The sequence below is a fragment of the Neomonachus schauinslandi genome, chromosome 10 (assembly GCF_002201575.2).
Source record: "Neomonachus schauinslandi chromosome 10, ASM220157v2, whole genome shotgun sequence".
NCBI lineage: Eukaryota > Metazoa > Chordata > Mammalia > Carnivora > Phocidae > Neomonachus > Neomonachus schauinslandi.
Window position 1 is genome coordinate 13,166,825 of NC_058412.1, and position 22,252 is coordinate 13,189,076.

General features: G+C 40.0%; 1 protein-coding gene across 1 annotated transcript in view; it reads left to right on the forward strand.

The window, feature by feature from the left end:
• Window positions 1–5,943: 5,943 nt before the first annotated feature.
• Window positions 5,944–22,252, forward strand: part of VSNL1 (visinin like 1) — a 101,865-nt gene continuing 85,556 nt past the window's right edge. Inside the window, exon 1 of the mRNA XM_021697458.1 lies at window positions 5,944–6,145. The gene's annotated coding sequence lies outside the window, so the exon portion shown is untranslated. The remainder of the gene's footprint in view (window positions 6,146–22,252) is intronic.

Genomic DNA, 22,252 nt, shown 5'->3' on the forward strand with positions numbered 1-22,252 from the left:
AAGGAAGGAAGGAAGGAAGGAAGAAAGGAAGGAAGGAAGAAAGGAAGAAAGGAAGAAAGGAAGAAAGAAAGAAAGGAAGAAAGAAAGAAAGAAAGGAAGGAAGAAAGAAAGAAAGAAAGAAAGAAAGAAAGAAAGAAAGAAAGGAAGAAAGGAAGAAAGAAAGAAAGAAAGAAAGGAAGAAAGGAAGGAAGGAAGAAAGAAAGAAAGAAAGAAAGAAAGAAAGAAAGAAAGAAAGAAAGAAAGGAAGGAAGGAAGAAAGAAAGAAAGGAAGAAAGAAAGGAAGAAAGAAAGAAAGAAAGAAAGGAAGGAAGGAAGGAAGGAAGAAAGAAAGAAAGAAAGAAAGAAAGAAAGAAAGAAAGAAAGGAAGAAAGAAAGAAAGAAAGAAAGAAAGAGAAAAGAAAGAAAGAAAAGAAAGAAAGAAAGAAAGAAAGAAAGAAAAAAGAAAGAAAGAAAGAGAAAAGAAAGAAAGAAAGAAAGAAAAAGAAAAGAAACTGAAGAGCAAGAGAAAAGTCTGCATTTAAGATCACCAATAGTCATTCTTTCTCTTCTGGGATACTCCCTTAGGATGGTATAATGAACTTAAAGGAGAAATATAGTAACAACAACAACAACAAAAAGAGGGAGGCTTCTATTTCTATTCCCCTTCATGTAATAGATGAGAATGCAGGGATGCTGAGAAAGGTGGACGTTTTTTTCCGGGCCTGTTTCCTCCCTCTTCCCCCTCCCAAATTAGATGATCTATAGTTAAGGCAGGCAAATAGCAGTCTGCCACATGGTGGAAGATTCTGAATACATGACTTAGGGTTTGAAGTTTTCTCACGAGAAAATGGGAGACTACTGAAGAGAAATGAGATGATCACAGTATTCACAATATTTAGCTTGCATAGGTATATAGATGGATAAAAAAGTAGTGATTTATAGAGGGAGAATCATAACTTTAATTGGAATGGGGTGAAGAAAGAGACACTGAGCTAACTGAAGAAGGTATCTGGAGATATTACTAATACATATGTTGCCTCAGCTCCCTCCTCATCTGTAAATGGATTATAATAGTACCTGCACATAAATAAAGTCGTTGCAAAATGGAATATTGCATATAAAGTGCTCAGGACACTGCCTGACACAAGTAGGTACTTAATAGGTGTCTGATAAATGAACGAAGGAGATCAAAGGGAATTCAACTTACAGCCACTACTAAACACCACCATTAGTTACTCGAGCATTCTTTTTTTCTCTTTATAAAAAATCAATACAATCCACTCTCTTTGGACTGTAGTACAGGTACTAAACCTACCTTCTGGAATAAAAACAAGAATCACCAAGGATCACTCTGTCTTCCTGAACCTCCTTAGGATGGCTAAATGAACTTTAAAGGGGGAATATGATAAGAACACTAAAAAATGAGGGAGTCCTTTTCTCCTTCAAGCAGTAGGTGAAAATATAAACCCAACTGTGAAAATCACTTGGTAAAGGAGTTTTTGTTGGTAGTCTCAGGAGTGAAGGATTCATTGTTTTTATTTTTCCTTTATATTTTATGCTAACATTCTCTGTTGAGTTTAAGAGTACCATTAAAAGGAACTGTATTAAGGAAAATAAAGGCTGAAGGTAGAAACAAGTTAGTAAGATCTGTTTTAAGCAAGAAGGGCTTTGAAGACCTTTGGCATCAGGTGGTTTTCAAAGTACAGAAGATCAGAATATGAATCCATGATTATATTTGCAGTGGCTCTTCACACAACTAAAAAAGAATACAGCCTAGTGTACTGGGCTACCTAAAAAGTCATTGAAGAAAAAAATAGAAATCATATTTACTGCAATTCTGCTATCATCCTTTCTTTTGTGAGGTGAAAACACACAACGGTAACAGTGAAAATTTCCAACTTAAAAGCTCTGCTGGGAATCTGGAGGTTAGGCCCAAGTGTGGAAGATAGAATGGAATAAAGCACCTTTTATTCTTTAGGCTTCAGAGCACCTGCATTTGCCATGACCATTTCTAAGACTCCAAGAAACTTCTAGGAAACTCAAAGCTTTGACAATAATTCATTCAGCAGGGATTTAAGGAACTTTTATTGTGGATTGTTCAATTTTTAAAAGAAATTGGTGACACAGCTAAGAATAATCTTTCAAAATGAGTTTAGATTCAGTCATGGATTAGAGATAAATCTGGGGCCCACTGGGAGAAATCATCAGTGGAGTTCATTAACATAAGAACTGTCAATCCCTCTTCTGCATAGAGACATGGAACTCACTCCCTAACTGCATGGGAATCACTCCCTTGTGGTCTTGCATTTTTCCACTTATTTTAGAAAAACATGTAGAAGGAATACAAACATAAAGAACGAAACACTTTCTGTTAGAAAAGTTATTGTATAGTTTTATTCTAGGTAATAACTTACTGTTGACCTCAGAAAGTTATTTTATTTCATTGGTCTATCTGTATATTTTTAAAAATAAGATAAATAAGACAGGATAAACATAATTATCTTATGTAATGCATTTCTGTAAGGATTAATACCCATAGCTTTCTGAAACAAAGACACTTTACCTATACAAGAAAATTACTATCATTGTTCTGCATGGATTTAAATTAATTTAAATCCATTTTTCCAATTCCTGTCTCTTTTCATTTTCTAACGTTGACTTTCAAACACTTAATTTTCCTTCTGATTTCCAAAATGTCCCCATGCCTTAAGTTCCACCCTTCTTTGCTCATATATTTTATACACAGCATGTCTAATAAATAATATTACCATGAGCTCAGAGGACCACAAGCTCAGACCTGTTACCTCCTCGCGTTTTGTACGATCATTCTCCGTGTTCAACTTGTCTATGTCTCGATTAAAGTGGATGCCAATATTAAATGAAGTTGTGTACACCTAAAAGGTCGTTCTTGATTTCATTTTGTTTGTTTGAATCTGGGAAAGAGTGAGGTGAAGTAAGCCTAACTCGGAAAACAATTTGTGAGGAAAGGGAAAATGGCTCCTCAGCAGTTTCTGGGCCAGTGAGGATTCTACTAGGGATCATCTCTATAGTTCGCTACTAGGTACTCCAAACAAAACAAAACAAAACAAAAAAACAAACAAACAAAACCCCCAAAACTCCTCACTACTGCACCTTCCTCCCCCCCCCCGCCCCCCAAATCTCCAGAGTATTAAAGCTGACACCGCTATCCATCCACAGTGCTGGGGACGCTGCTTTAAGTAAAGGAACTACTGCTACAGCTCAATGGCATTCTGCACTTAGCAGGGTGCGGTATTCCTGTCCCTGGACTCCGGGGCTCAGAGCGCTGGACCGAGCACCTCTGCTCTTTGGTGATTACCAGTGACATCTGCAAACGTCTAAAGAAGGAAAGAAACAGAGGGTTCCCTGATTTTTTAGTGTCTACCACATTCTTCTTTTCAAGTTCATTCTGCCATCCTAAAGAGGGGAACTGCTTTCTGTAATTTAAACGATAATATTCCTTTGGTGTCTTTTAGAATTTGCTTCCCTACGGTGATTTCATGCTGCACATAAAACTCGACCAAAAGGCATCTCAGAAAAAAGATTTTAACAACAAAACATTAGAGCTTAAGAAAATAAAGTTGCATAATGGCTGGCGATTAAAAATTAAGATACCGCATTAAGGACGCCAAACAACGCTTCAGTGCAAATAAAACTTTTTAAACATTCTGTCTGCCCAATTAGACAAAGCTGCTTCACAAAAGCGCACGCATCCAAATCAAATCTCCCCTACAACAGAACACGGTTTAAAGTATCAGTGTTCGTTTTTTCCTAAGCACAAGTTGGAAGTAAGTTATCTAAACCCGAACAATGCCACGAAAGAGACCGCCAGGGCGCAATAAATAGGCACGTCTCTTCCACGCGGAGAAAAGGCATTATGACCCCTTCTTTGAGCTGATGCAGATTGCAATGCGGAGTCTGTTCTCCAGAGAGAAACCAGACAGCCCAGCGTAAAACGCTTTAGTAGGGGAAATCGACAAAAGACGAGAAATTACTTTGAAAGCTTTGGAGGCTGTCTCCACCGCCAACCAGAGACTTATCCAGGACTGACTTTTGCCCCCACCTCATCCCAAGAAACAGAAAGAATCCGCCGACCAGCCCCGCTGCGCAGTGCGCACTGCGGCCCGGGAGCGCGGAGCTGGCGCCCGCCAGACTCTCAATGTGCTCAGCTGCCGCAGCGCGCCCGGGCGCGCGCCCTGCTCCCCGGGACTCCGCGCGCCGGGTTTCCGAGGTCGCCAGCACCCCGCGGAAGAGCCCCGCGGGGAGGGGACTTCTGCGAGCTCTGTCCTGGGAGTCCCGAGAGCGCTCCCCGGCTCTGCGCCACCTTCCCGAGGAGTCTGGCCCAGGAAAGTGCATTCGTGCGCTCTGGGACGGCCAGGTTGGCTTTGAACGTCAGGCTGCAGCTTGGGCGTCACTACGGGGGCTCCTCACTGAGCCCAAGCCTTTTCCAGTGCCAGAGACTGGTGGGGTGGAGTTTCTCCTGGTCTTGGTTAAAGTATCCTCAAGTTCTTCCAAGCTGGACTCCCCGACTTGGTAGCTAGGAGTAGCTCCCTCCTGGCAACGGAGATTTGTCAGTCTAGAGCCCTTTTGCCATGGGAGATGCTCTTGGTGTCCTCAGAACGAAAAGGTTTATTAACACTGCAGTTTTCCTGAGCGTGATAAGGTGTGTGAAATTGTAAAGGTCTCTACTTAAGGAGAACCTAGACCTTCACTTTGCCCCCAGAACTCCCCTCCCTTGAAAATAGAATTCCCACCTGAATGTAAATCTCAGGATGGGCGTTTGTTCACTGCATTTATCCCCCAAACTGTGGCTAATAGTAAGTAGTTGGTTAAAGCGTAATTGTTGAGTGAATGAAGGAATGAATGTGCAAACATACACACTTGAGGAAACTGATCGGGTTGGGAACATCTGGGAATTCTTGCTTTCCTGGTAAGGAAGCGACCAAACATTTACTGCGCACTACTCCTTGCCAAGTCTTCTAGGCTTTGGCAGGACAGTGGGGAGAGGGGGAGGGCTAGCACACACAGGCGTCCTTAATGGACACAAAAGTGGGCTTTATAATATCACTTAGTCCAAGCCCTCTACCTTGTATTCCAAGGATGGTTTGTTCCCTCCCATCCATCCCTCGCACCGAGCATATTCAATAAATATTTATTAACTGCATACTGCAGGCGCTTGTTAAATGTTCGTTTATGGTTAGCGTGATTTGCCCAAGGTCACACAGGGCAAGCCTCGGACCCAGCTTCCTTCAACCTACATTTCTCTAGCCGCTCTGGACGGATGGTCCTGGGCACTGGGGTATGAGAAGGACCGGCTCCCAGTGCTCCTAGGTTAAGACCCTCGGATGAAATGGCCCACGAAAAGTGCCCACCATAACCATTCCTTCACCATGAGCCGGACAGATATGCTCATAGCTAGCTGGGGATACACTTCCTCTCGAGAAAAAGAATTTCTGCAGTTTTCTCCGTCACCTTACAGCCTGACAAAAGGTGGGCCGAGGGCCCTTTAGGGCTCGGAGCCGTGGGAATAGAAGGCTCCAAGTGTCCCATCTCTGGCCTTCGCCTTCATCATCGGACTCCATAACGGCGGAGTGTGGTGAGCCCAACTTGCTCTCCCTACCGCCTGTCCAGGTGCAGGAAGCTCCGGTAGCCAGGCTCCCTTTTCCTATGTACTTTCCTTTTGAGTTTCTGCTAAAATCTGGAGACGTGGAATCCACCAGCGGGATCTCCGAGCCCCTCCAACTGAGCATGCGCCAATGCCAGGCTGCTTTTGGTCACCGGCTCCTGAGCTCTCCAAGCTGGGGCTGCGGAGCTGGAGGAGGAGGGAGGAGGAAGGAGGGGAAGGGGAGGGGGTGCCTCGAGAGGCGGTGGCTCGCGCGCCTGCGCACCCAGCTCCAGGGACGCTAGGTTTTCTATGGGATTCCCAATCTGCAGCATAGACTTACCCGAGCTTGTTGCGGCGGCGGCTGGGCTTGCGAGGCGCGATCCAAGAGGGATTTAAGCAGCCTAGAGCTCCAGAGAAAAAAAAAAAGAGCGCGAGAGAACCACACACAGAGACGGCTTAACCGTTTATCTGAATTATACATATATATAAAGAACTGTTGAGTTTTATCATTTTCATTAAGTGACCGTGCGCAGCGCTATAACTGTAAGTGGAAAATGCAATCTTCGTTGGTTTTCTGCATGTGTAGTGCAGCCAGTTGTCTGAGAGATGCTTTGGCTATTGTCAATACTTAGCATAGATGCGTCTAAATGCATGGTGGCAATTGCTTTGGTTGATGCTGGCCATCTGAATGTGTTGTTAGTCAATGAGGGGATCTTTTGGGATAATGGGGGTGGGGGAAGGGGGAGTGTTTATATGCGGCGTGTTTGGGGGATTGTCTTAGGCTAGATTTAAGATAGGTGAAACAGAGGTGGTTTTTTAGTATAAGCAGATTTCCTTACACGGATTTAAGTAGCTAATTGACCGATTGTGAAGTTTTCCGGTTGCTGATAAAACTATTGAGCGGTTGCAGTCAAGTACCAACCTGTCATCCGTGGGGTTGGTGCACCATTTTTCTCACCGTGGAAGAGCAGTGAAGGTGTTTGCTAAGTGAAACTGAGTAGACGAGATGCGGTGTGGATATCAGTGTTGGTTTCCAAGCGGGATGTTAGTGTTTAGAACCACGGAGCGAGGCGCAAAAGAAGCACATTTCTTAGTATTTAGAAATGAGTAGATAATTTTTCGGTTTTGATTTTTCGTCATGATGGTGAATGGACAAAAAAGGAAAGATGTTCAACCACATAATCAGCCGTCTGTTTTGAACAGAGTCTGAGTCTCAGAGCCTCTGAATGGGAACTGTCAGACCCAAACTAGTTACCTGCCTTTGCATCCCGTGTTCACAGTCTGGAATACAGGGCTGAGAAATGTAAGCCCAGATGGGTTACATTTGGTAGTGTTTCTTTAAAGGAGAAAAGGTCGTTTTGTATTTTGAGTTAAAATGGGTTGTAACTTGCCCAGAAACTGAAGCAGGGTCTTTGCAAGGTCAAACCCCCTGTGGAAAGCAGGGGCACTGGTGAATGGGGGTGGGGGGTTGGAGGAAATGGTGAGGCTCCGTGCAAGTGCTCAGCACTGCACGGATCAGTGCCCTGTGAGATGAGAGAGTGGGAATCCATTTTTCTAGAGTTGTGCTCCTGCCCATATTTTGGAGACTAAAATGAAATGGAAATGTTAGTGGCTGTAGAAAACACAAGTGGATACTATCTGTGTGTGACATCCCACTTGAAGACAAGAGGAAGGAAGGAGGTGTATTTCTACATATTAATTTTTAAAAAAAATTAAAGGAATTTCATGTTGAGACAAATTAAAAATGAAACTCTTGTGAAAACGTATTTTATCCCCACTATCATTTAAACTGCTTACGTGGGGGGGGGGGGGGGGGGGGCCCTGCATCATTGAATACTTCACCCATTAAGTGCACTCTCATTAAGCTTCAGTGTTTAATAACTCCAGAAAATGCTGCACTGAAGCAGTTGACAGAATGGCATGAGGCAGGCAGACAAGAGAAGAGCATGGCCAGTGTGAGCTGGATTTCCATGGAAAAAGCAGATTCGATTTCTGTAATGATATAAATTTTCCTTTAAATAAGGCAGTTCATTATACAGCCCCTTGGCCTTTAGTCAGTCCAACTATTTCGAACCCCTCAAAGGAATTTATAATTTAAAATGGATAAAATTTGAAATAAAAAATTCGAGAATATTCTCCCCTTGGAAACCCAAAGTGTAAATCACTGTTCCTCCCTTCCTTACTTAGGGCAGAAGGATCAATCTCTTGTCATAATTGAGCCATACTCCCCGTCATCACTGAGAGTTGGAATCTGCTTCATGAATGGTGCAGATGTTGTTACACTGCATTGATAAATGGGTAGTGCAGCGGAATCTGGTACTAAATCTCAGAGATATTTAGTGTCAGGTACCCTGGCTCATAGGCTGACAGAGTCACATCAGGCAGAGACCTTCAAAAGCATCTAGTCTAAACCCCTTGTTTTACAGATGAGGAAACTGAGGCCCAGAACCACAGAGCTAGGGAAAAGTCAATTAACTTCTAGTCTATGAAAGAAACAATTACAGAGTAATGTGGAGTGGAAATGTTCCCTTCTCCCTACACTTATAGCATCCTCAGTGACATTGTTAGTCTTCCAATAAACAATTGTCTGGTCCCCAGCACCTCTTTCAAGAGAGCCCCAAGGATTCCTTTTCACACTATATAATTTCTACTTTATGTAAGCTCGCTTTCTATCTCTTTTCTATTGCCCCTCACCTCCAATATACCCACCTTGTTCAATGTTTAACCTGGCCTTCCTGGCCTTCTCTTCATCTCAGTTAATTTCTTTGGAATCCTTGCATTTTTTTTTGAGAGAACAGGCATATCACTCAAAGCTCCTGTTTGAGGACTGGCCAGGCCCCTCTCTATCTCCTCTGCGCTCTCATCCTTCAGGGACTCCAGCCTTCTGAGACACTGCAGGCACCATCCTCACTCTTCTGCCAGTCTTGCATCTTCCAAAAATGCTGCAGCTGTAGGGCCTGGGACCTAGCAGAGTGAGGCAGCTGCAGTATAAATACACAGTGGGTTCTGCCAGCTCTCCTCTGGCTCCTAGAAGACAGAACCCAAATCCAAGATGCCTAACTGTCCTCAGCCTTCATGGAAATCCTCCAGATGCAGTGACCTGCAGAAAAGGGGAGGGGTGGGAGGCAGGAAGACTGAAGGAAGAATGCTGGAGTGGCTCAGCCTGAAGTGGGCGCTAGAGAGGACAGCAGTGCTGCTTACAAAGCCTTTAGGGTTTGGAAAGCACTTGCATGGCTTCCTTCTCTGTCTTGCTGCACTGGGACTGCAAAGCGGGCAATCATACCTGCCTACCTGGGCCTTCTTCTCTTTCCTTCTTTTTATTTTCTCTTTTCCTCTCACTCGATTTTTCTGTTTCTCCCTCATTTTCTCTCCCGAATGCCCACAGAGTAAAAGCTTCCTTTTAAAGATAATCCAGGCCCTCCTGTTCCTTTTTGAAAAATGTAGTCTCCCACGCCCTCAGAAAGATAACCACAACCACCGGATGTCCCCTTTGGGGAAATGCCAGGAATTTTTACCTGCAAAAAGCTGAGACATTAGGGAAGGCTTAAGGAGGACAGTCTGAGTTTCTTTCTCATTTGAAAGATGAGTTAAATACCCTTAGAAGTTTTTGAGGAAGCAAGGGGGTGAGTTTCTCAACACGTGTAAAAATACACAATTTTTAAAATTTTTTATTTATTTATTTTAAGTAATCTCTACCTCCAACATGGGGCTTGAACTCATGACCCTGAGATCAAGAGTCACATGCTCTACCAACTGAGCCAGCCAGGGTCTCCCCCCCCCCCCACCAATTAACAATTTAGTTTAACCCTTTCCTTCGTGGTAAACCTTTGCTGAATTGGGTTGAGCTCTGTCTTGGATAGAGTCCGTCCCTAACAAATGTCACCTGGTCTTACTATCCCATTCTGAAAAGAGTCCTGGCCAGGCTGTTCTGAACACCAGGTAGCCTATGCAGAGACTTGCAGCTCTAAGTGCCCTGCTTTCATTTGTTATGCTGTGAATCTCATCTGCAATAGGATAACATGATTAGAAATGTTGTATTGTGCAAGCTATAGATTTTCTGTTGGGGTTGCATATAGGTATGGATTCCAAACATTGCTGAGGAGCTCCTTGGGGAGTTTCATAAAATGACAGTATAATTCAATATCAAACAAGTGTCTTAATTCATGAGAGCAATACCTTTTAATGTCATTCTAAAGGCCTTTTTCTTTATATTGAGTGATATCTATGCTCCTTAGATTAGTAAATATTTAGGAAGATTGGAAGGTTCTTCTTAAAGAATGGGTCACATTCAGTTTAGTCTAAGGTTGAAATTGACAATGTCCATCTCAGTTACATTTAGTAGATATAAATGTATCAATTTTCCAAAAGTATCAAATGGTACACAAATAAGTTAATAAATGATATTTCTACTGTCCCAGTGGTTAATTCACATAATTAATAGAATTAATAAACTGGATGGGATCCATATAATTTACTTAATCCATCCCCCCAATACATAAAAAGTGCAGTATATCAAGAAGCATTTTCATCTCAAAGACATCTACAATATGAAAGCACAGTCCACAAAGGCACAGATTTCAATTATCTTTTTCATATTTCTGTAATATTTGCACAATGTCTTTTATAGTAGATACTCTATAACATGTCAATTTAATATTTGTTCCAAGAATCAGGTGTATGCACCTTGTTAATTATACCAAGAAATTAAATTATTTTGACTAAAAATATGCACAATTAACACTGCTTTCAATATTTTTATATTACAAAAAGGAAAAGCTGGACTAAAGATTATTAAATAATTTATTCTCACTAAAAATATAAAAGCACTATAATAATACCTTTAAGAGTTCATTTTAATCCATGAATATTTTCTGTTTTTCTTTTTCTTAAAGATTTATTTATTTGAGAGAGAGAGAGAGAGCGCACTCAAGTGAGGGGAGGGGCAGAGGAAGAGGGAGAGAGAGAATCCCAACCAGACTCCCTGCTGAGCGTAGAGCCTGATGATGTGGGGCTCCATCTTGGGGCTCAATCTCAGGACCCATGACATCACGACCTGAGCTGAAACCACAAGTCAGATGCCCAACTGACTGAGACACCCAGGCCCTCCTCCTTTTATCTCTTAGTAAGTCAAAATATAAATTATTTTTACCTATTTACATGAACTGATATTAACAAGTCAAAGAGGGAATCTAAACCCAGACTATGGTAGCTATGTGTACCACTTGGATCATGGGTCTCTTGAGCTATGGAATTATTTTAACATGTTCATACTGTGAAGGGACCACAACAGTGCATTCCTCATTTACAGTTTGTTTCTAAAGATAATTTATGCTCTCTTAAATGAGTCAAAATAGTTTTGAGTTCCTCCCAGCCTGGTTCATTGAGAACTTCACAAATGGGGATCCTGGGGTTGCTTCAGAAACTACTTAAAGAATGAAACAGAAATGGAATAGCAAATTACTCAAGAATCCTCATAGAGGTTTGACACTTTAATAATAAGGTGCCTGTGAATACATTAAAGAGATGTTCTATACCCTTACCATCTAACTTAAAGCATGCAAGTTGGTTAATTCGTCATGATTCTTATGCTTTCTCTGGATTTCTCCACTGCCTTACCTCACTGTGCTTCTAACACAGATGACCTCCATCGTAACCACCAACTGTTATTTTTTTTAAGACAATGCACTGCATTTATAACCATTTGTTGGATTATTTTCGGGTGAACATTCTATTTCCTTTTGTTCTAAATTACAGTTAAGACTTGGAGCACTCTCATTCACCAAGTGGCCTTCAAGTTCAATATATCTGAGACAATAATTGCCGAACTTTTTATAGAAAGTAGGGCTCTTTTAATTTAAAAAATTTCATTTTGGGGCGCCTGGGTGGCTCAGTTGGTTAAGCGACTGCCTTCGGCTCAGGTCATGATCCTGGAGTCCCGGGATCGAGTCCCGCATCGGGCTCCCTGCTCGGCAGGGAGTCTGCTTCTCCCTCTGACCCTCCTCCCTCTCATGCTGTCTCTCATTCTCTCTCTCTCAAATAAATAAATAAAGTCTTTAAAAAAAAAAATTTCATTTTTATGAAGTATTACTCATAAAAGGCCAAGTGTTAACATATCAGTTAAATTTACTTACAGTTATTATAGATCTATAGAATGAATTTTATTTTTCTTTATTCTTGCTCATATAGGGACTTTTCTGAAAATGGAAATCTTTCAGGTTAAATATATTTTTTTCTCTCCTTTGTTTGGATTTTGTTTCTTATCTCTTAGGCTCTGAAAGACAATGGACTTTTGAGGAGCTGAATGTAAACAGATTTTTGCAAATCATTAACATGTTAAATGTGCTTTGGAGCCAGGGTGGATTTTTTTCTAACACAAATAGCTAGACCCTAATATTTCTGTTGTTTCATATTTTATTGCAACTGGGGTTTTCTTAGAATAGTAGACTGTGGTGCTACAGGAGTTCCTGGTATTTTATATTTTGTGTTGGTTTTATTAATTTGTGATTAGTGTGTTTATTTCTGATTTCTTGAAACCCAATCCTAAATTATGAGTGAAATGTCTCATTGGGGACTCATTAAGGATTATCAATTAAGTTAACATGCTTATTAATATATTTTATTTTAATGTACCAAATAGTGTCTTGCAAGTCTGATTTTCTGTTAACAACTTCTATCTATTTGGGGCAACCCTGTCAGGACCCCTCTCACTCTGGAGAGCTTTTTTTATATCTTCACTTAATAAACTTCTATCACTTCACTCACAAAAAAACAAACAAACAAAAACGACTTGTATTTGTTGGAATCCTTTGGCAATTGGTGTTATGAGTTAATGGAAGACCATCAATTTTGTTTATTCCAGAAGTTCAAGTGTTTTTGAAATTTATACTGAAGGCATTTGATGTTTGTTTTCTTGCTAATATGGGAAATTTTATGAAAAATAAAAAAGAACTTGTGAAATAAGTTTAAATTCTATACAAAATTTTAGCTTTTCTTTTCTTTTTATTTTTAAAAAATTTTTAAATTAACATATAATGTATTATTTGTTTCAGGGTTACAGGTCTGTGATTCTTCAGTCTTACACAATTCACAGTGCTCACCATAGTACATACCCTCCCCAATGTCCATCACCCAGCCACCCCATCCCTCCCACCCCCCTCCACTCAGGTAACCCTCAGTTTGTTTCCTGAGATTAAAAGTTTCTTATGGTTTGTCTCCCTCTCTGGTAACTTTTCTTTCAAATGTTTATAAAGGAATTCTTTCCTCAGAGAGATGAAAACCATCCATTTAATCTTTACTCATTTTTAGTTTGTGAATGGGAGAATTCCTCAGCCCTCCCCAAGGTTTTAACTGACTCAAAAGAAAGTAGGATAGGAAATGTAAACCAGAATTTTCAAGCTAGATACACTAGGATAAAAAAAAAAAAACGTAGTTCCACAGGTTATTAGTTCAATGACCTTGAATAAGTGGTTCAAACTCTCAGCCTCAGTTTCCATTTAAAATAGTAATTCACAGGATTCTTGAACAGAAAATGACAGACTACATATGTAAAGATATAATGCTTCATTTGTGAAAATGCAGTAAATGATAGTTATTGTCATTATCATTCCTTTCATCAGAAATCAAGAGTTCTGAAACCACTTTAGTTTCTGAGTTGTAGTAGAACCTACATTCATCATGGGACCTCTAAGGGAGGAATCTAGCTATTAAAAGCAGTGAACATTCAACAGTGCTTAGCCTACCTTGTAAAACAAGTGTCTGTGGAGTAAATGTGCCAAGCACTGTGTTGTCACTGTGTAATTAACATTAAATAAGATACAATCCCAGCCTGCAAGGAATTTATGCCTAGGAAGACAGATAAAAGCAATTCACTAAGTCAAGTGAAATAGAAAGGTGGCCTGGATGCATAGAAAAGAGACTTTCTGTAAGAAAAGCTGAGACCTCAAAGTTAACATTTTTCTCATTCTTTCTTTCAGTTCACATTCTTGCCATTAGCCCTTTTCTTTACTGTCATCCCCCTGCCATGTAATACCAGCATATAATTGGTCCCAACGGAATATGGAACTAAGAACACATTTTTACATTTGTTTCCTTATTGAATACATTTTGAAGCCCTCTCTTATTTTTCAAGGTACACTAGTCTCCCCTTATCTGTGGTTTCACTCTGCACAGTTTCAGTTACCCCCAGTCAACCCAGGTCCAGAAGCTGATGATCCTCTTGATGCGTCGTCAGGTCAACCGTAGCCTAATGCTAAGTCACATTGCCTACATCACTCACCCCATTTCATCTCATCATGCAGGCATTTTATCAGCTCCCATCATTACAAGAAGAAGGGTCAGTACAGTACAATATGAAATTTTGAAAGAGAGGGAGACCACATTCACATAACTTTTATGAGAGTATATTGTTACAACTATTCTATTTTATTATTACTTACTGTTGTTAATCTCTTACTATGCCTAATTGATAAATTAAATTTTATCATAGGTGTGTGTGTATAAGAAAAACCATAATATATATAAGGTTCGGTCCTATATGCAGTTTCAGGCATTCACTGGTGGTCTTGGAATGTATCTTTTGGGGACATGGGGGGTGCTACTGTAGCTGAATAATGTGGTCCTTGTCTCCCATCCAAGCCTCCAGCGAATCACAGGACTCGAACAAAAACATTTCAAGAGCTCTGCCTTTTGATTTAAATAAACCATGCTATCATACTTCTATCCTTTATTACCTTCCAAAAAAAGAATTTCTAATACTCTCCCCTCACCTCCCTTATAATTCCAACTAATTTCATGACATCTTTCACTGTGAATCTGTGGGAGGACTTTCACGTGATCTGTTCTTTCATTCTTTCCTCCCAGGGCTTTTGTGATAACGAAAGTATATCTCCCAACCCTTCTTAACTACTGAGCTGAAAACTTGGTTCCAGCCTCTCTGCACGCACACACGCGTGCACACACACACACACACACAAATCCAAAATGGTCTTATTGTCTTTAGTTCTTCAAAAAGCCATTTTTCTTCTCCTCAGCTTTTTCTCTCTTCTCCCCATATTTCCTGCTTCATTTGCTAGGGAATTTCAAGTATATTTCTAATCTGTGGTTAAAAAGGAGCATCCTTTTCTCCCTTTGAAATCTGTAGAAGTTGCTCATATATTCTGAGGCTCTTTTATATAGTAAGAGTCTTGGATGATTCATAGAACTGGGTAAGACTTTTGGTCTTAATTAATCTGGGGGGCTAATTTTCTCACTTGTGAAATGGGAGTAATATATTTGCTTTATAGGGATGTTGAAGACCATGTATATGTGTATATACAGATATGCAGACACACGCAGACACACACACACACACTACCTAAAAGAGATTAGCGCAGAGTAAATAATTCTCATCCCACTCTGGACCTCCACCTTTCCTCCTGCCATTCTCCTGTCTGCATTTCATCATTTCTCCCAGTCTCCTGTTCTGTGTTCTGCTCTTTCTAAGCGTATTTGTTCTAATAAGTTGGTAGTTAAATAGTAGCTAATACCCGCATATCCCAGGGAGCATGGTGAGTATGGTCCTAGAAAAAGTATCCTAACTGAGTCAGCATCTTAGCTTAGACCTGTGTTCTGCATCTGTTTGGGGAACCTCTTCCATTTATTTCAGACATGCCTCCTGTTAATGTTCCCAAAGCTTCCAATGACTAATGTTCAGTTGATGAACAATCCTGCCCACGCCAATGATTTATGGCATGCTTCATAAATAACGTCAGAGGACATGTGTCAGTGTTTAATTGTCCCCTGCCCTTAATCTTCTCTTTCCTTCACCTTTTCCTCTGAGGTGCCTACAGTGCCTGAGACACATTCCCATGACACCCTTACTTCACTTCTTTGGTCAGGTCTAATATTATCACTTAGTCCATCTGTTGTCCGTCAAATAAATGTCCATCAAATAACACCCAATAAATGGCAGAAGGGGAAGCCTTAGTGGTACACACAATAAATGTTGCAGAATATGTTTGAATCAGGATAAGCCTATCATTTGTTGAGTGTTTGTAGAAGTGCACACTAATGCACATTGGCTAAGAGCAGAGAATGGCTCTCAAAGTGGGGGTGAGAGAGTAATGCACATACATACAGATACATACATATATACATATACGATATGTATACAATAAGTTCAATGTACTGTCATAGATCGTTTCACATTTTTAAGCAAAATATTTAAGAGCAAATAGCTTTATAACAAATCAGTACTTAGGAAACTGTATTAAAAGAAAGGCCTATTGAAAGTTTGCTCCTTCTCAGTGAGGTGGAGGAGTTGGAAGGAAAGGTAGTTAAATTTCGTAGTAAGGAAGCTTTGTTTCTTTAAAGAAATATTTCCAAGACACTGATAGTTATTGCCCCTCAAAGAGTTTTGTGGAAACTTTTTTTGAGGGAGATAACATCCCACTTTTAGATATTCCTAGTGCTCATGCATATTGATACAAGTCTGAATGTTCCTCTGGTAGAACCCCAGTAGCTATTTAGCTTTGCTTGACCTTGTTTCCAATGTTTGCTCAGGAACTTACATTAAATTATGCTTGTTACTATCTCAGTGTCTTCCAAAGAATCCAGTTGGAAAAGCTGCTTTAGAAGGACGCAAGTGGAACTACATAATGGAAAGCCCATAAAACTAGGAGGTGTTGAATGTGTTTCAGGCATGACAAATGTGCTGTGGTCATCATTCATGTGAAGTCCTGGAAAAATTACTTAAACTTTTCTAAGTTTTCATTTATTCATGTGAAAATAAATATGGGTCTCAGTTTCTTAGGGTATAAAAGCCCAGTTCTGAATAACGTAGTCTACACCTTATGATGTTCAGCTACTTTACAACTCCTCAAAGTTAATCCAGCAAGGAAGGGAAAAGAGGAGGAGATGCTTTCTGAGGTGTGCAGTGTTTGAAAACATGCGTGGCATATACCCTCTCTCTGTGCGAGGGGCTCTGCCGGGTTCTTTGTTTTACTTTTGTATTATCTCATTCAATTTCACAGCAATCCAATGAGAGAGCTCTACTTTAGACCAAGAAATTGATACAGGGATTGGGGAATTTGCCTAAAGTCATGAGGTTTATCAGTGATAGCTCTAAGATCCCAAACAGATCTGTGCTCTTTCTACCTACTTCACCTGTTGCTTTTATATTCACTATGTTGCTTTTATATGAGGCACTATCTCTCTATTTCATCAATTCATTCATTCCTTCAACAAGTACCTATTGCATATCTGTCATTGGCCTAGTACAAGATATACAGGGTGAACTAAAATAGCCATAATCCCTGCCCTCATAGAGCTCAGAGTGTAGCTAGAGAAACATATATTAAACAAATAATCACAAAATAGCATAAAATTTCAAATAAGATGGGGTACAATGGAAAAAAAATACATGACACTCTAAGAAAATGTGACAGGAAGACCTATTTTGAGCTGTTTGAAGTAATAGATTCCAGGGAAATCCAGTGAGATCTAGATTTCCAACTCAGCCTCCTGGGGTTGTTACTAAGATGTGTTTATAGTTGCTGGGCCTTGAGAAGGAGATGGCTACTGCATTTCTCTTTGAGACCAGGAGAGTGGGCCTTGCTCCCAGGTTTTAGCTTCTCCCACTTTATCCGTGACTCACAAGGTCCCCAGTAATGAGGACAACAACAGAGCTCTTGAGGGCAGTACGTCTCCCCGAGAACCATGCTGGGATGCATAGTTCACTAGGACATTTCCAGACAGAGAAATCTGGAAGCACCTGTGTGTCAGGTGCTCTTCCCAAACCCTTGGCTGCTTTCATGCGGTATACACATGTGGGTCTTTGAACATGCTTAAATGCTTCTACAATTCCATTAAGTTAAATGTGGTTTTCATTTATTCAACAAGTGTTTATTGAACACTTACTATGTACCTTGAGGATGCAAGACATTGTTTGCGCCCTCTTGGCGCTCACATTTCAGCAGTGGAGACCAATAATTGATAGTCTGGTAAGAACAATCGTGAGAGGAACATAGAGAACTGTGGTAGCACTTCTGGGGCACACAGAACCCAAACCTCTGTCTGGTGAGGGTTGGAGATGGCTAATTTCAGGGATGGCAAGAATAGGAATTAGCTAGACAACGAGCAAAGGGGAGCAGGGATGCCATTATGGACAGGGAGCAGGAAACAAGGTATATGGTACTGGCAGGAAAACACTTTCAAATTCATGTGTCTGACATGATGTTTTAAAAGGTTATAGAATCTTGATCAAGTGAGATTAGCATGATGTTATGAAAAGAAATATGGATTTTGTAATCAGGCTGTGTCACAAATTATTCTGAGTTATATGAATCACTTTATGACATTTAGATAATGATACCTAGGTGACAGGATTATCCTAGTGATTAAATTATAAATATTGCTACATAGTTATCATTTGATGGATTTTAGAGGTTAGTAGTAATGGTGTTTTTAATAAGATCCATAATACTACATATGGTTAAGTTATATTGACTTAATTACATGCATGTATTCATCTGATGCTCACAACTCATGCTAAGAATTTTTTTTAAAGATTTTATTTATTTGAGGGGCGCCTGGGTGACTCAGTCGTTAAGCGTCTGCCTTCGGCTCAGGTCATGATCCCAGGGTCCTGGGATCCAGCCCCGCATCAGGCTCCCTGCTCAGTGAGGAGCCTGCTTCTCCCTCTCCCACTCCCCCGCTTGTGTTCCCTCTCTCGCTGTGTCTCTCTCTGTCAAATAAATAAATAAAATCTTTAAAAAAAAAAGATCTAAAAAGATTTTATTTATTTGAGAGAGAGAGCCCAAGCGGGGGTGGGGAGGGAAGCAGAGGGAGAGTGTTGGGAGAGGGAGAAGCAGACTCCCTGCTGAGTAGGGAGCCGGATGTGGGGCTCCATCCCAGGACCCTGAGATCATGACCTGAGCTGAAGTCAGACACTTAACCAACCACTCAGGCGCCCCTTTGCTAAGAATTTTTATTGTCCCCATTATAGAAATGAGGAAATGAAGACTTAGAAACAGCAAGTGACAAGCCCAGAGTCGCATAACCAATAAGTGGCAACAGCAGAATTTGAGCAGCAGAATTTGAGCTCTTTTCCTAATTGCGTCCCACTGTCTCCTTGCAGTACTCAATACACAGCTATTATTATTATCATTAGTATTATTATGATAATTATTTTAAATTCAAAGCTCTTGAGACCATAATCAGAATTCTTTTTTTTTTTTTAAGATTTTATTTATTTGAGGGGCGCCTGGGTGGTTCAGATGGTTAAGCATCTGCCTTTGGCTCAGGTCATGATCTCAGGGTCCTGGGATGGAGCCACGCATCGGGCTCCCTGCTCAGCGGGGAGCCTGCTTCTCCCCCTCCCTCTGCTTCTCCTCCTGCTCATGTTCTCTCTCTCTCTCTGTATCTCTGTGTCTCAAATGAATAAATAATAAAATCTTTAAAAAAATATTTTATTTATTTGTGAGAGAGAGCATGAGCAGGAGGAGGGGCAGAGGGAGAAAGAGACTCCCTGCTGAGTGGGGAGTCCAATGATGCCAGGCTCTATCCTGGGTCTCTGGGATCATGACCTGAACTGAAGGCAGACACTTAACTGACTGAGCCACCAGGCACCCCCATAATCAGAATTCTGATATCAAACATCTGTTATGCTTTTTTTCTTTTCTTTTTTGTTTTTGAGCCAGAACCAGATCATCTTCAAGATATTGAATTTATACTTCTGTTGTTCTACCTTATAATTTACTTTAGAATTAGAATTAGATCCAGCTTAAAATGATAGAAAATCCCAAATAATGATGGCTTAAATAAGAGAACTTATTTCTCATTCTTTTAAATAAATCCAGAGGAAGGCAGTCCAGGGCTGTTAAGGGGCTTCACAAAATTCTTAGGGACCTAGACTCCTTCTACCTTTTACCTCTGCCCTTCTTAGCATGTGTCTTCCACCTCATGGTCCAACATGGTGGCAGCCTCCATCAGTTAGAAGGAGGAAGGGGAGATGAAGAACACACCCCTTCCCTTTCAAGGACACTTCCCTCAGTCATACCCAAAATTGGCATACATGCCCTTGACCAGAATTTAGTCACATTTAGCAAAACTCCTGCTAAAAATTAGGGGTTTTATTACTAAGGAAAAAGAAAGAAATGAATCTTGGAGCACAGTGGAAACTAGCTGTAACAAAATTTTAAAGTTATGATAAATATTTTAATTTAGATTGTTAAATTGTTCTTTAAATTGTAATATAAGAAATCAGCAAAAATAATAGTGTTTTAAGTTCATGTCTAAGGTTCTAATCACCAAGACTTTTACAAAGAACATTCTCCCAGGGACCAAAATATCTTTATATTCTTGCCTGGGCCTTGCTTCTAGCTTTTCATCTTGATCAAATCACTTTCTCTTGGTGGGCATTTGTTTCCTTATAGGTGAGAATGAGTAGGATTAGGCTAGAATGTCTCTAACATCCTTCCAGCTCTATCTACCAGTACTGAATCTCATAGGGAAATCTTATGCATTTTCAGACTTTTAAAGTCCTGTAAGTGTTGTACAGCAAAAATCTAGCAATGAGTCAGTTTCTCAGGAATAGATACAGATTTGTATATATTTATACCTTGCCTTGTTTCAGAAAAGATTAAATACTTCTATTGTTCTTTATTTGTGCAAAAGCAATATGATAAGAAAATGAAATAAGCTGAATAAATATTGGAAAAGAGATTAATTTATTATTTTTTGATGACTATATATAGAGAAAATTGGAAGACTCAAGTAAAAATAAAAAATAATAAATGTTTGAAAAGGAGTTGGGCTGTGAGATAAATTACAAAAACAGTCTTTTCTTTTAGTCTATCAAAAAAAATTCAGAAATGAAAAGTGGAGGGCGCCTGGGTGGCTCAGTCATTAAGCATCTGCCTTCGGCTCGGGTCATGATCCCGGGGTCCTGGGATCGAGCCCCACATCGGGCTCCCTGCTCAGCGGGAAGCCTGCTTCTCCCTCTCCCACTCCCCCTGCTTGTGTTCCCTCTCTCGCTGTCTTGCTCTCTCTGTCAAATAAATAAAATCTTTAAAAAAAAAAGAAATGAAAAGTGGAAAAATATTCTATATACAATAGCAACCAAGATGATAAAATATTTAAGATTAAAAGTTGGAAGAAAGGCAAAGTGCCTTGTGGAGCATAACTAAAAAATCTTCCTAAAGGACAGAAAATATGATAACAACAAATGAAAAGACAATATGAACACATCATATGTATGTAATATATAATGATTATAATGCCACAGGATTTTTTTATTGTAGGCATAATTTTAATTATTTAACCTGGCTTTAAAGTTTATCTGGAACATTGCATTCTCAAAATTGAATAGTCATGGAAAGTATTAAAAAGAATAGTCAGAGTTAGCTTGCATTACCAGATGTTAGAACATACAAACATTGTAATCAAATTAATATGACATAGGCATAGGAGTAGCAAATAGACCAGTGGAACAAAATAGAAATTCTGCAAAGATATCTCATTTTTTATGAGATTTCATGAATTACCAACAAAGGTGCCATTTTAAGTTAGTGGGAAGAGTGCACTTTATTTTATAATGGCACTGGCATAACTTAGAAATAACAAATTTAGATCCCTATCTCACACTATATAAAATGTATTCCAGATATACTAAAGACCTCAATTTTTTTAAAGACTTAGAAGAAAATCCAGGTGATGCATTTGTAACCTAGATACAGTGGGAAATAAGCAATCAAGAAACTATAAAAGAGTAGGCATATTTAATTACATAAAAGATGTCATTATGTTAAAAGATGTCACTTACATGGAAACGTGCAGTATATATTAGTAAACTTTAGAAGACAAATTTCTGAATACTCTGGACAATAATGCCTGGTTCATAGCCAAGATTCAGATTTAAACATGCCAGTAGAATGGGATAAGGGTCACTACAAGAAGGATAGATTATGTACTAAGAAAGTTTGGACGTGTAAGAGCAAATTTGCTTTCAATATTCTGAGGTTTTCTCTATAGGGCTCAAAAGTTTCTTCTGTAAGAATATGACAGTTAAAATCCAGCTCAACAAACATTAACTGATAAATCCAGTTTAACAGACTTTGAGTGCTTATTATATGCCAAGCCCTGTACTGGAAAAATTTAGAAGCAAAAAGACTCTCTCCTGGAGCTTATGGTATGGAAAGGCAGGGCAAACAGGTGATTAAAAACTGATCAGCCTGAAAAAAAAAGGAAGATTATGCTCCCGTGGGCATGCATAACAAAGAGACTTAGTCCAAGGAATCCAAGACAGAGTCAAAGTGAGATTTATGTTGGGATCCTATGTAGGGATGGAAGTTAGCCAGGTGAAGAGAGGCACAGAGAAAGAGTGCTCCACCCATGGGTAATAGCATGTGCAAAGAGCTGGATTTGATAGTGAACCCGGTGAGAAACTGAAGAGTGGCAATCGATGAGGCTGCAGAATTAGTAACAAGCAGCCAGATACCAGGTTGTCATGAATCTTACAAGGAATGTTAAGGATTTTTTTTTCCCTGCATCGTAAGAGCAATGAGACGCTATTGAAGATTTTTAAAAGGAAGTGACTTGGATCAGATTTGAATTGTCAAATGATCTTCCTGGAGAATGAATTAGGAAGACCAGTTTGGGAGCAGTTGTAGTATC